Source organism: Abrus precatorius, unplaced genomic scaffold, assembly GCF_003935025.1.
Source record: "Abrus precatorius isolate BTA unplaced genomic scaffold, Abrus_2018 Scaffold5, whole genome shotgun sequence".
Classification (NCBI taxonomy): domain Eukaryota; kingdom Viridiplantae; phylum Streptophyta; class Magnoliopsida; order Fabales; family Fabaceae; genus Abrus; species Abrus precatorius.
The window spans coordinates 13,574,927-13,585,434 of record NW_020874395.1 but is presented as its reverse complement, the minus strand read 5'-3'; the positions used below and the strand labels follow the sequence as shown (position 1 = coordinate 13,585,434).

Below are 10,508 nucleotides of genomic sequence, written 5' to 3'. Positions count from 1 at the left end.
AAACTTGTATAGAAGTTTTTATGTATATAAAAAAATCAGCATAAAAAATAAATTTTTTTTTTAATTATTTCTCAATTTTTAGAAGAAAGGTTTTAAAACCCTAGTAAGTTCATGTGCTTAGGTTCTGTAATTTATTTTTTTTATTAACCCTTCTTTTTCTTTTTTTTTTTCTTCCTCTTCTCCTTTACCTTGCAAATCTGTTCCCACGATTATGAAAGGGTCGGCAAAATATTTTATTGGTAGCGATTATAACATCAAACTTCATTGAATACGTTACATTATTTTTATTCAATGGATAGAAAAAAGAAAGACATATTAAGCTTCGTCATCGAAATCGTTGGCCATGGGCTTTGCTTCAGAAAGCGTGTCTTCAACTCTATAAGTTTCAGTTTGACTTTGAAGACCCAACACTCCATTCATAATCTATAATCATAGATTCACAGTAGCCTTTCTTGTTTGTTCTCATGGCTTCACCGTCATCCTCTTCTTTCTTTTACTATGCTTTCTCCTATGATGTGTTCCTCAGCTTTAGAGGGGAAGATACTCGATATGGTTTTACTGGCAATCTCTACAAAGCTCTTCGTGACAAGGGAATTCACACCTTCATCGATGAGGAGCTTCACAGAGGGGATGAAATCACATCAGCACTTGAGAAGGCAATTGAAGAGTCCAGGATTTTCGTCATCGTGCTTTCTGAGAACTATGCATCTTCCTCTTTTTGCTTAAACGAACTTGCTTACATCCTTGAGTTTACTAAGGGGAAGGGTCTATTGGTTTTGCCCGTTTTTTACAATGTGGATCCTTCTGATGTGCGACACCAGAGAGGTAGTTTTGGAAAAGCATTGGCTAATCATGAAAAGAAATTTAAGGCTAAAAAGGATGGATTAAAGCATAACATGGAGAAGTTGGAGGCATGGAAGATGGCTTTGTGTCAAGCAGCTGACCTGTCAGGCTATCCTTTCAAACATAGGTAACCCAACTTACCCATCTTTTTCATTTTTATTTATTTGATTCTATTAATTTTCATTTGTTTAATGATATAATTTTAAAAATTAGAGAAAAAAGAAATCTTTGTGAACCTAGAACTAAAGCATGTACGAATCAAGATATGGATATGAAGTATTTAGTTTGACTTATCACAAACCATTCTGATTGAAACAGGGAAGAATATGAATACGAATTCATTCGGAGGATTGTTGAGTTGGTATCTAGAAGGATCAATCGCACTCCTTTACATGTTGCGGATTACCCGGTTGGACTAGAGTTGCAAGTGTTAGAAATAAAGTCACTTCTGGATATTGGATCTGACGATGCCGTCCACATGGTAGGGATCCATGGACTCGGTGGAATAGGTAAATCGACGCTTGCTGCTGCTGTTTATAATTCTATTGCTGACCATTTTGACAGTTCATGTTTTCTTCAAGACATAAGAGAAAGTTCAAGGAAAAATGGGTTACAACATATCCAAAATATCCTTCTTTGGAAAATACTTGGAGAGAAGATTGAGTTAGCAAGTGTTAACGAAGGAATTTCAATAATAAAGCATAGACTCAAGCGAAAGAAGGTTTTGTTGATTCTAGATGACGTTTCCGATCAAGAACAGTTGCAGGCAATTGCTGGAGCACCTGATTGGTTTGGTCCTGGCAGTAGAATTATCATCACATCTCGTGACCAACTGTTGCTTGCATGTCACAATGTTGAAAGAACATATGAGGTGAAGGAGTTGAAACAGAAAGATGCCCGTGCGTTGCTTAGTTGGAGGGCTTTTAAATCAGAAAAATTTGATCCAATTTATGTGAATGTCTTGAATCGTGTAATAACTTGTGCTTCGGGGCTTCCATTGGCTTTGGAAGTAATAGGATCTAGCTTGTATGGAAAAGGTATAGAAGCATGGGAATCTGCTATAAATCAATATGAAAGAATTCCTAATGATAAAATCTCAGAGATACTTAAAGTAAGGTTTGATGCATTGGAGGATGAAGAAAAGAGGGTTTTTCTTGACATTGCATGTTTCTTCAACAGACATTACTTGGGAGAGGTCAAAGATGTACTCCATGCTCTTTACAGTTACTGTGTGGGACATCACATTGAGGTTTTGGTTGATAAATCTCTCATGAAGATTAGATACATGGCAGCAGCACTACATGACTTGATAGAGGAGATGGATAAGGAAATTGTTCGACAAGAATCACTGAAAAAGCCCGAGGAACGTAGTAGGTTATGGTTTACCGAAGTAGATCAAGTTTTAGAGCAAAAGGAGGTCAATCAGATGCATACATATATGGTTTGTTTTAGGGCTTTGGGGGGATTGGGTTGGGTGGGTTTTGGTATAAAAAATTGCTCAACCTCGTCCAAGTATTTTGGATTGGGTCGGGTCAAATCTTGTATTCTTTTTTCTTTCACTCGACCTGATCCGACTCGACCATGGGATGAGTTAGTTTGGATAGTCGGGTTGTCAATTAAAATTATGTATAAGATTGATGGTATAATCTCAATATCTCATGTAAAAAATTTATTTAAATAAAATAAGAAATTATTCATTCTAAGTCATAGTATAGTACTAATCGTTTAATAATTATTTAAAATAAGAAGTTAAAATAATATAAAATAAAAAATAAACTTTGACAATTTCTCATAATTATATTCAAATATTTAAATTATTTTTCAATTTTTAATTATTCACTTCAAACAAATAAAAAGGCCTTAAATGACAAGCTTAAAAGAAACAATCTTGTCACATTTTGTTTGCTTTCCAAACACGATATTTTTTGCTTGTTATAACTTCCTTGTGTGTGTTTTTTTTACGATCTTTAATATGTTTTAACAAGTTTGTAATCTTACAATGGCCACTACATTGATATGAATTATTACAAAATAGTTCATCACTCAATTTTTTCAAATGGAGCTTAGAATTGGAGGAGACGACAAGCGATAGCCGCAGTGCTACCATAGAATGCAAAAAAGGAAAAACTAGAAAGGTGAGATGAGAAAAGAAGTGAAGAATTAAAATTAAGAATTAGGATTCCAATTTACTCACCAGAAATTAGGATTCTAATTCATTTTGAAAGATTGAAAGTAATTAAACTATTATAAGTTCAAATGCATTGGTTTATTGGATTGAGTTGGATTTTAATATTAACAACCGCCAACTTAACACATACTTAATCAAGTTATAATATTTTTATCCAAATCATAATTTTTAATTGAATTGAGTTGAATTTATTGAGTCACCCCATAAACACCTCAAGTTTATTTTTCATCTTGAAACTTGATTTGCTTCTTTCAACTCTCATTTTCTCATACCATAATTGTTTTAAATTCCTGGTAAATTTCTCAACTTACGTTTGCAAAAACCTTACACACACATATATATTATTGAAAAGGCATGTTAAAAGATTACATATTTTGCCCTAAAAAGTTAACTGAAATACGATTCCACATTTTTGGTATCTCGTGATTCAATGTCACAAAAAAAAAATTTAATATATGCAATACTTATTTTGCAAATTTTAAATTTTGAATCATTGTAAATCTAATTTTGCTTTTCACTGAATATATATTAGAAATAAGTATTTTAAAATAATTTAAATACATAAAATAATTTTATTGTACAAATTTTTTTTAGATATTTATAAATGTAAGTAAATAAATAATTTATACTTTTTTATGAAATAGCTCAAGTACGTTTGTCTTTAGTGGAAGATACTTATGATTGAGAAAAAAAAACTTTAAATTATTTATTACTTTGTTGTCATATAATATACTATAATTATAGATAATGCATATCAATAATTAATAATACATAGATACAGTGGGATCGGTTTTACAAAACAAAAATATTAATTAAATAACATGCACGCATATATATTATTAATATAAATTTAAAAATTCTTATACTTAATATGAGCATTTTATTTAACTTACATTTAAGTTAAATGTAAGTTAAATAAAACGTTTAAATCAAATATAAATATTTTTAAACTTATATTAATATAAAAAAATCCTATCTTTTATATATATATATATATTTTAAATTAACTTGTGTTTTATTATTTATTTATCTATTTTCAGGGATCCAATAAAATCATATTTATACAATTTTCTTTTTCTGAAGAAGTTGAAATAAAATGGGATGGAGATGCAGAAGATGAAAAGTCTGAAAACTCTCGTTATAAAAAATGGTCATTTTACTGAAGGCCCGAATAATCTTCCAAATAGTTTGAGTATTGGAGTGGAATAAATATCCTTCAGAGGATTTACCATCGGATTTTCGTCCAAAGAAGCTTGCTATATGCAACTTACCCAACAGTCGAATTTCATCACTCGGGTTGTCTGACCTTTTATTGAAAAAGGCAAGCAGCTTTGAGTTAATTTCCTTATACATTAAAATTTACTATTAAAGTGAATGTTGGGTTCTTGATGTGTTATATTATTTGAAGACCACTGCGAAAATGTTCGGCATAAGGATGTGACGGATTAAGGTGAATTTCTTTTTTTGGTTAAGCAATATTTTAAGAAGCAAATGAAAAGCAGGGAGTTGGCAGAAATCATGCAACTTTTAGTTTATCGATTTGTTTCTGGTTTGCTTTGGTTTTGTACTATTTTGCGTTTTCTTTATTTTAATGAATTAACTTTTAGTTTATTGATTTGTTTATGGTTTCCTTTGGTTTTGTTGCAGGACTTTATGACTTTGACAACTTTGAATTTTAATTGGTTTTGAATACTTAACACAGATACCTGATGTCTCTTGTCCCTTAAATTTAGAAAATTTGTCGTTTGACTGTTGTTCTAACTTATGCACGATTTACGATTCGGTAGGGTTACTAAATAATCTTAAATTCTTTAGTGCTACCAGATGCAACTATCTTAGGAGTTTTCCGCCAATCTTGTTGACCTTACTTGAAACACTCGATCTTTCATTCTGTAATCGACTTGAAAGTTTTCCGGAAGTATTAGGAAAGATGGAAAATATCAAAGAAGTGAACTCGAGTGGTACTATGATAAAAAGATTCCCACGTTCATTTCAAAATATTTATGGGAACGAATCGATTTAGGTCATGGATGGACCTTCGATGGTGATTCCGTTCTCAATCGAACCGTTGTCTCGATGCCAAAACTGAAATTTATTTCAATTTATCAAATGGAAGGGTGGGTATTGCCTAAAGTGGACGAGGGACAAGAAACAGCGACCTCTTCGAACGTAGATCTTATTGATCTTTACGACTGCAAACTAACAGATGAATTTTTCTTAGTAGTTACCACGTGGTTTGCTAATGTGAAGCGATTAATCCTGAAGAGCAATGATTTCAAAATCATTCCTGAGTGCATCAAACAATGTCGCTTTTTAAAGCATCTTGACTTGAGCTATTGTGAGCGTCTTCATGAAATTAGAGGGATTCCACCAAACTTGGAGTTTTTCAACGCTACTGAATGCACATCCATGACTCCCTCGTGTATAAACAAGTTGATGAAACAGGTTTCATCTTGTTTTCATGCATTTGACTTTGTGTTTGGTACTCTACATTCAAAGCTGCAAAACTTATGAGTTATTTATGACTAACAGGAACTGCATGACGCTAGAAATACTGTGTTTCATTTGCCACGAGCAGAGATTCCAGAATGGTTTGAGCATCAAAGTGACGGAACATCAATATCTTTCCAGTTTCGTAAAAGGTTCCCTAAATTAGTTCTCTACCTTGCGCTGCAGAACCCTCCATCAATCTATAAGGACTATTACTTGTGCCTGATCATCAACGGAAAAAATTTTCTTTCATTCTCATAAAGTTGAAGTAGACCATGCGTTTCTTTGTGATGCAGAAACGGTGAAACTTGAATATCCTAATGTAACACTAATAGAAAACGAATCCAACCAGGTGGAGGTTATTTGTGTTTCTAGCGGTATTGGCATGTCTCCAGTTTTCTATAAAGTCCAAACCCGAGTCCATATGCTATGCGGAATTCATGTATGCAAACAGTAACGTAGCATGGATGATTTTCGATTCAATGCAAATGAAAAGAAACCTAGTATGTTGACTATCCCGTTAAACTTGACTTCTAAAAATGAGGTAATATGAAATGAATTTAGCTAAGTTGTTTAAACATGAATGTTCTAGATTCAGTCTATAATCGTCTAGGATCTAATAACAAGTTGTCTCTTTGTGTGTGAAATTTTGCGAAATTTTAAGAGTGTGTTAAAGTGTGTGAAAGTTTGTTATAGTATATGTTAATTGTTTTCTCTTTGAAGTTCTAGACATTATTAATTTAATCGTTTAGCTCTGGGTGCAGGAGTAAGTAAAAAGACAATTGCTTAGAATTTGGAAGAGAATAGTTCGTTTGAACATGTGAAATTGTTTGGGCCACGATGAAAGGGGTGATCTTAGAAGTATAATTGACTTAATTTTGCAGGTACACGACGAACTGACAAAGATATGTTAAGTGACTCATGTGGGCACAAGACTTTGTTGTGTGCTGACACGAGTCTATTAGGATGATTTGTGTCCCTGTTTTACCAGACAAAAATGGCTTGCGGTCACGTTAATTGTTAAGAATTAAGTTAAATAAAGTGACGTTAATCTTGTATTTTTTTTCTACACTTTCAGAACTTTTAGACTCAAATTTCTTTATAAATTTTTTCTTTTATGAATGACCAAGGTTTGAAATTTGAAGAATCAAGCTCAATTTTCATCTACTCTAATGAAGTTTGCTTTTATTTTCTTTTATCCTTTTTTGTTCTTTTTTTTATTATCTGTAATTAAATTTTGTGGTTATATCAAATAATGAATCCCAATCTGAATTTCTTGTAAATTCGATTCTTGTATCTGAATTCAAATTTATTTCTTTCAATTAAGTTTACTTCTATTGTTAATGCTTTTACAGAGAGATCAACGATTGGTTAATTTTCGATTCACTTTCACAGTTGAGAAATTGGTTAGTAGATTATATCTTAATTGAAGTAATTCATTATAATTGATATTCTACAAATAAAAATTGATGATTACGTGATCTTATAAATTGTTAAATCTAATACTTGTTTCAATTATAAAATTTAAGTTAGATTTTTAATTAGGAAAGAAAGGATTAGTTATCAAAGAATTAAAATTAGCCTAATTTATTTAATTTAATCTTTAATTAGATGCTAAAACTTGAGTTTATATGTAATTTAACTATTTGATATACCAATTGACGATAAAAATTATAATCCATAAACAAAATAAATTTAAGAGCAATATAGATTATATTTTAAATTTTCTTTGAGTTTTTGTTAAGTGTTTTCTGAATGTAATAACAAAATCAACATCATAAGGTAAAGCATTAAATGGAAATAGTAGAGGAATAATGAGGCACTATTAAACTGAATGTAAAAGATTATAGAAACAAACTCAAATCAAATTTTAATGACTGGAAATAAATTGTAGAAATATAACATACAACTCTATAATGAATAACAATAATTGTAAATTCTCTGACTGCACTAGTGTCTGTCTTAGTGCAGAACTTTCAACATATAGAGAATGTAGGTACTGGTGTCTAGTATAAAAAGTTGTCCTTCGAAATATAAATCTTGATACAATTAATAGATAAATCAGGCTTAATTGCTCTTCTTTTTTTACAGTTGTCTCTTGGCAATTGTCTTCTTCGCGTGCTTTTCAAATAACTGTCATCCATGATCATGCTTTTCTATAATTGTCATCACTCATGATCGTGTCTTTTCTATAACTTCTACCACCTACGATAAGCTCTTTGTATTTTACTCTTCAACTAGGGATAACTACTGGTAATTGTTGATTCACAACGGCTGGTAATTATTAGTAACCACTTAAAGTCTTGTAGTTTTTAAACTACAAATTTCATCAACTCTAATTTATAAAAGAAAATGAGCTCTAATAATCTATTTTTTTTAACCGCTTTAAAAATTGAGATCAAGCTCAATTCATCAACGGTCACGTTAGTTGATAAGTATTAAGTTAAATAAAATGATGTTAATCTTGTAATTTTTTTCCTACACTTTTCACTTTCAGAACTTTTAAACTCAAATTTCTTTATAAATTTTTTCTTTTATGAATGACTAAGGTTTGAAATTTAAAGAATCAAGGTCAATTTTCATCAACTCTAATAAAAAATAATCCAATTTTATAAGTTCAATGAATAACTAATATTAAATTAGTTTTAAAAATTAGATTCATATTAAACTGATTTTTTTATTAATTATATTTGTATAACTAGTTTACTGTCTAAATTCATTTTTTAAAACTGAATTTTTTATTTATTTATCCAAATTTATATATATAAAGTTACTACTTTATATCTTTACTTATTAAATCTTTGTGTTATATTAGTTTACAAAATTTTATTGTAATTACATTTTACTATTAATATTTTTTTAATAATCTTAATTCTTATAATTAAAAATAAATATTTAAAATAATTAAAGATATTAAAATATAACAAATATTTTTAAATTAATTACTACTATTTTTTAATATTTATGTTTATTTTTTAATTTTTAAAATTATAATATAATAATTTTATTATTATTTATATTGTTAACTTTTATTTTTATAGGTTTTAATTTAAACTTTCATTATAAATTCTGTTTATTAAAAATAAGTTAAAATTAATAATAAATATTTTATATACTTCTATAAAATATAATATATTAATAAATATTGTTAAAAAAATTTTAAAACGCACTAATTTAATGCAAAATTTTGTACAATAAATTAGTTTTACCTTAAAAATAAAATTTACAAATATACTAAAATTTAATTTTATGTTAAAAATTAAATTTAAAACTAATTCAACATAAAACTAAATTTAAAACTAGTTTTAACAAAAATTAAATTTAAAACCAATTTTAAAACTATTTTTAAACTGATTAAAAAAATAAAATAAAATAGTTTAAAATTTAATTCATATTATTTTAATTTGTATGTAGATAGATGATAAAAAGGTAAAATATATCTAAATATTTATTACTTTAATAAAATATAAAAATATAAAAATATAAAAATATAAAAATATTATTAATAAATTAAAATATACTCAAATATTTTCTTGATATATATTTTTAATTTTTTTAGATATATAATAGGTTAAAATATCTTTTATATTCATATTTTATCTTTAATAAATGTTGATGTTTAACAAAAATATATATATATATATATATATATATAATGTTATATTATTTATTATAAAATTTAAATATTTTTTAATATAATAATTTAATAATAATATAAGAACTATTTATAATATATTTTTACCATATATAAAAATGGTTTAAAATCCGAATATGTTCTAAACAACGAATGTAACCATGCAGAGATAAGTCTTCTGGACCAAAGCGGAATTTCAGGTAATAATAAAATGCGGAATTCATGTATGCAAACAGGAATGTGTCATGGAGGATATACAATTCATTGATCCTCATAGAGAAAGAAAATAAGATGATCTTGATAGCTCAGAATCACAAAACCATCAGTTGGTAAAAAAGCACAGATTTATGGACTTGCGAGTTTGATACACAAATTGTGCAACGGCATATGAATTTTGTCACATGTGAAGAACTGGACACAGTTTTTTTATTTTTCTCATTTCTTCCTTCTCCAGCAATGAGACATTGAATGATAACGTGAATGAGGATTCAAGGTTTTTGGCATCAATGCAGGGGCAACACTAAGACTCCCAAATATAACTTCTCTTGTGATGTGCCATCAAAATAAAATTTAGTCATCCTATTACTTGCTTATTGATATATGTTTTTCGGGCCAAGTTTGGTTTTAGAAATTTATCTTTGACTTGGTTTCAAAGAAGATAGATTGAGCATTTGATGCTGAATACATTCATTTTATGTATTTTACTGTCTTCTACTTTTAGATGGCAATCTCAACTTTATCATTGATCTTGAATCTAGACATCCCCGTCAGGTTTCAATGCTTCATTGAAGATTGGGACGGAACCTCTTGACATTTCCTATTTCTCAAAGTTGCAAGTATTTTTATGTGAGGTAAAATGAAAAATAAAGGCAGAAATTATTTTTATAATCGCTGTCTTTCACATCATTCACTCACTTAAACTAAAATTCCAAACAACGAACAGCGGTTTCTCTTTACTCCACCATTTATGTGAGGGTTTGCAATCATCGTTGTAGTAACTGAAAGAGCAAGTAAAATAAAAGTCAATATACAATATCAGTCCACAATAAATCAGTGAGTCTAATCAGTACAGTATTTAAAGCAACATATTGGCGATGACATGCACGAATTTTTAACCATGGAATTGTGGGAAGAAAACCAAACACACTTCAAAACCCAGAAATTGATTCATTTGGGAAAATGGCGACAAGATATGAAGAGGTTTGACAGAAGCTCCTCAGAATTACCTTCTTCAACACACTATAAGAAAAACTTACTAATCTTCAGAAATTGGAACGATTCAATTAACAGTTTTATGTCATCAGGTTAATTCATCATTGGAGCTTTAGTCCAAACTCAATACAAACAAAAAGC

General features: G+C 29.1%; 1 pseudogene; it reads left to right on the top strand.

Annotated features, from left to right (window-relative positions):
- The first annotated feature begins 464 nt into the window (after positions 1-464).
- LOC113866725 lies at positions 465-5,782 on the top strand (annotated as a pseudogene).
- The last annotated feature ends 4,726 nt before the right edge of the window (positions 5,783-10,508 follow it).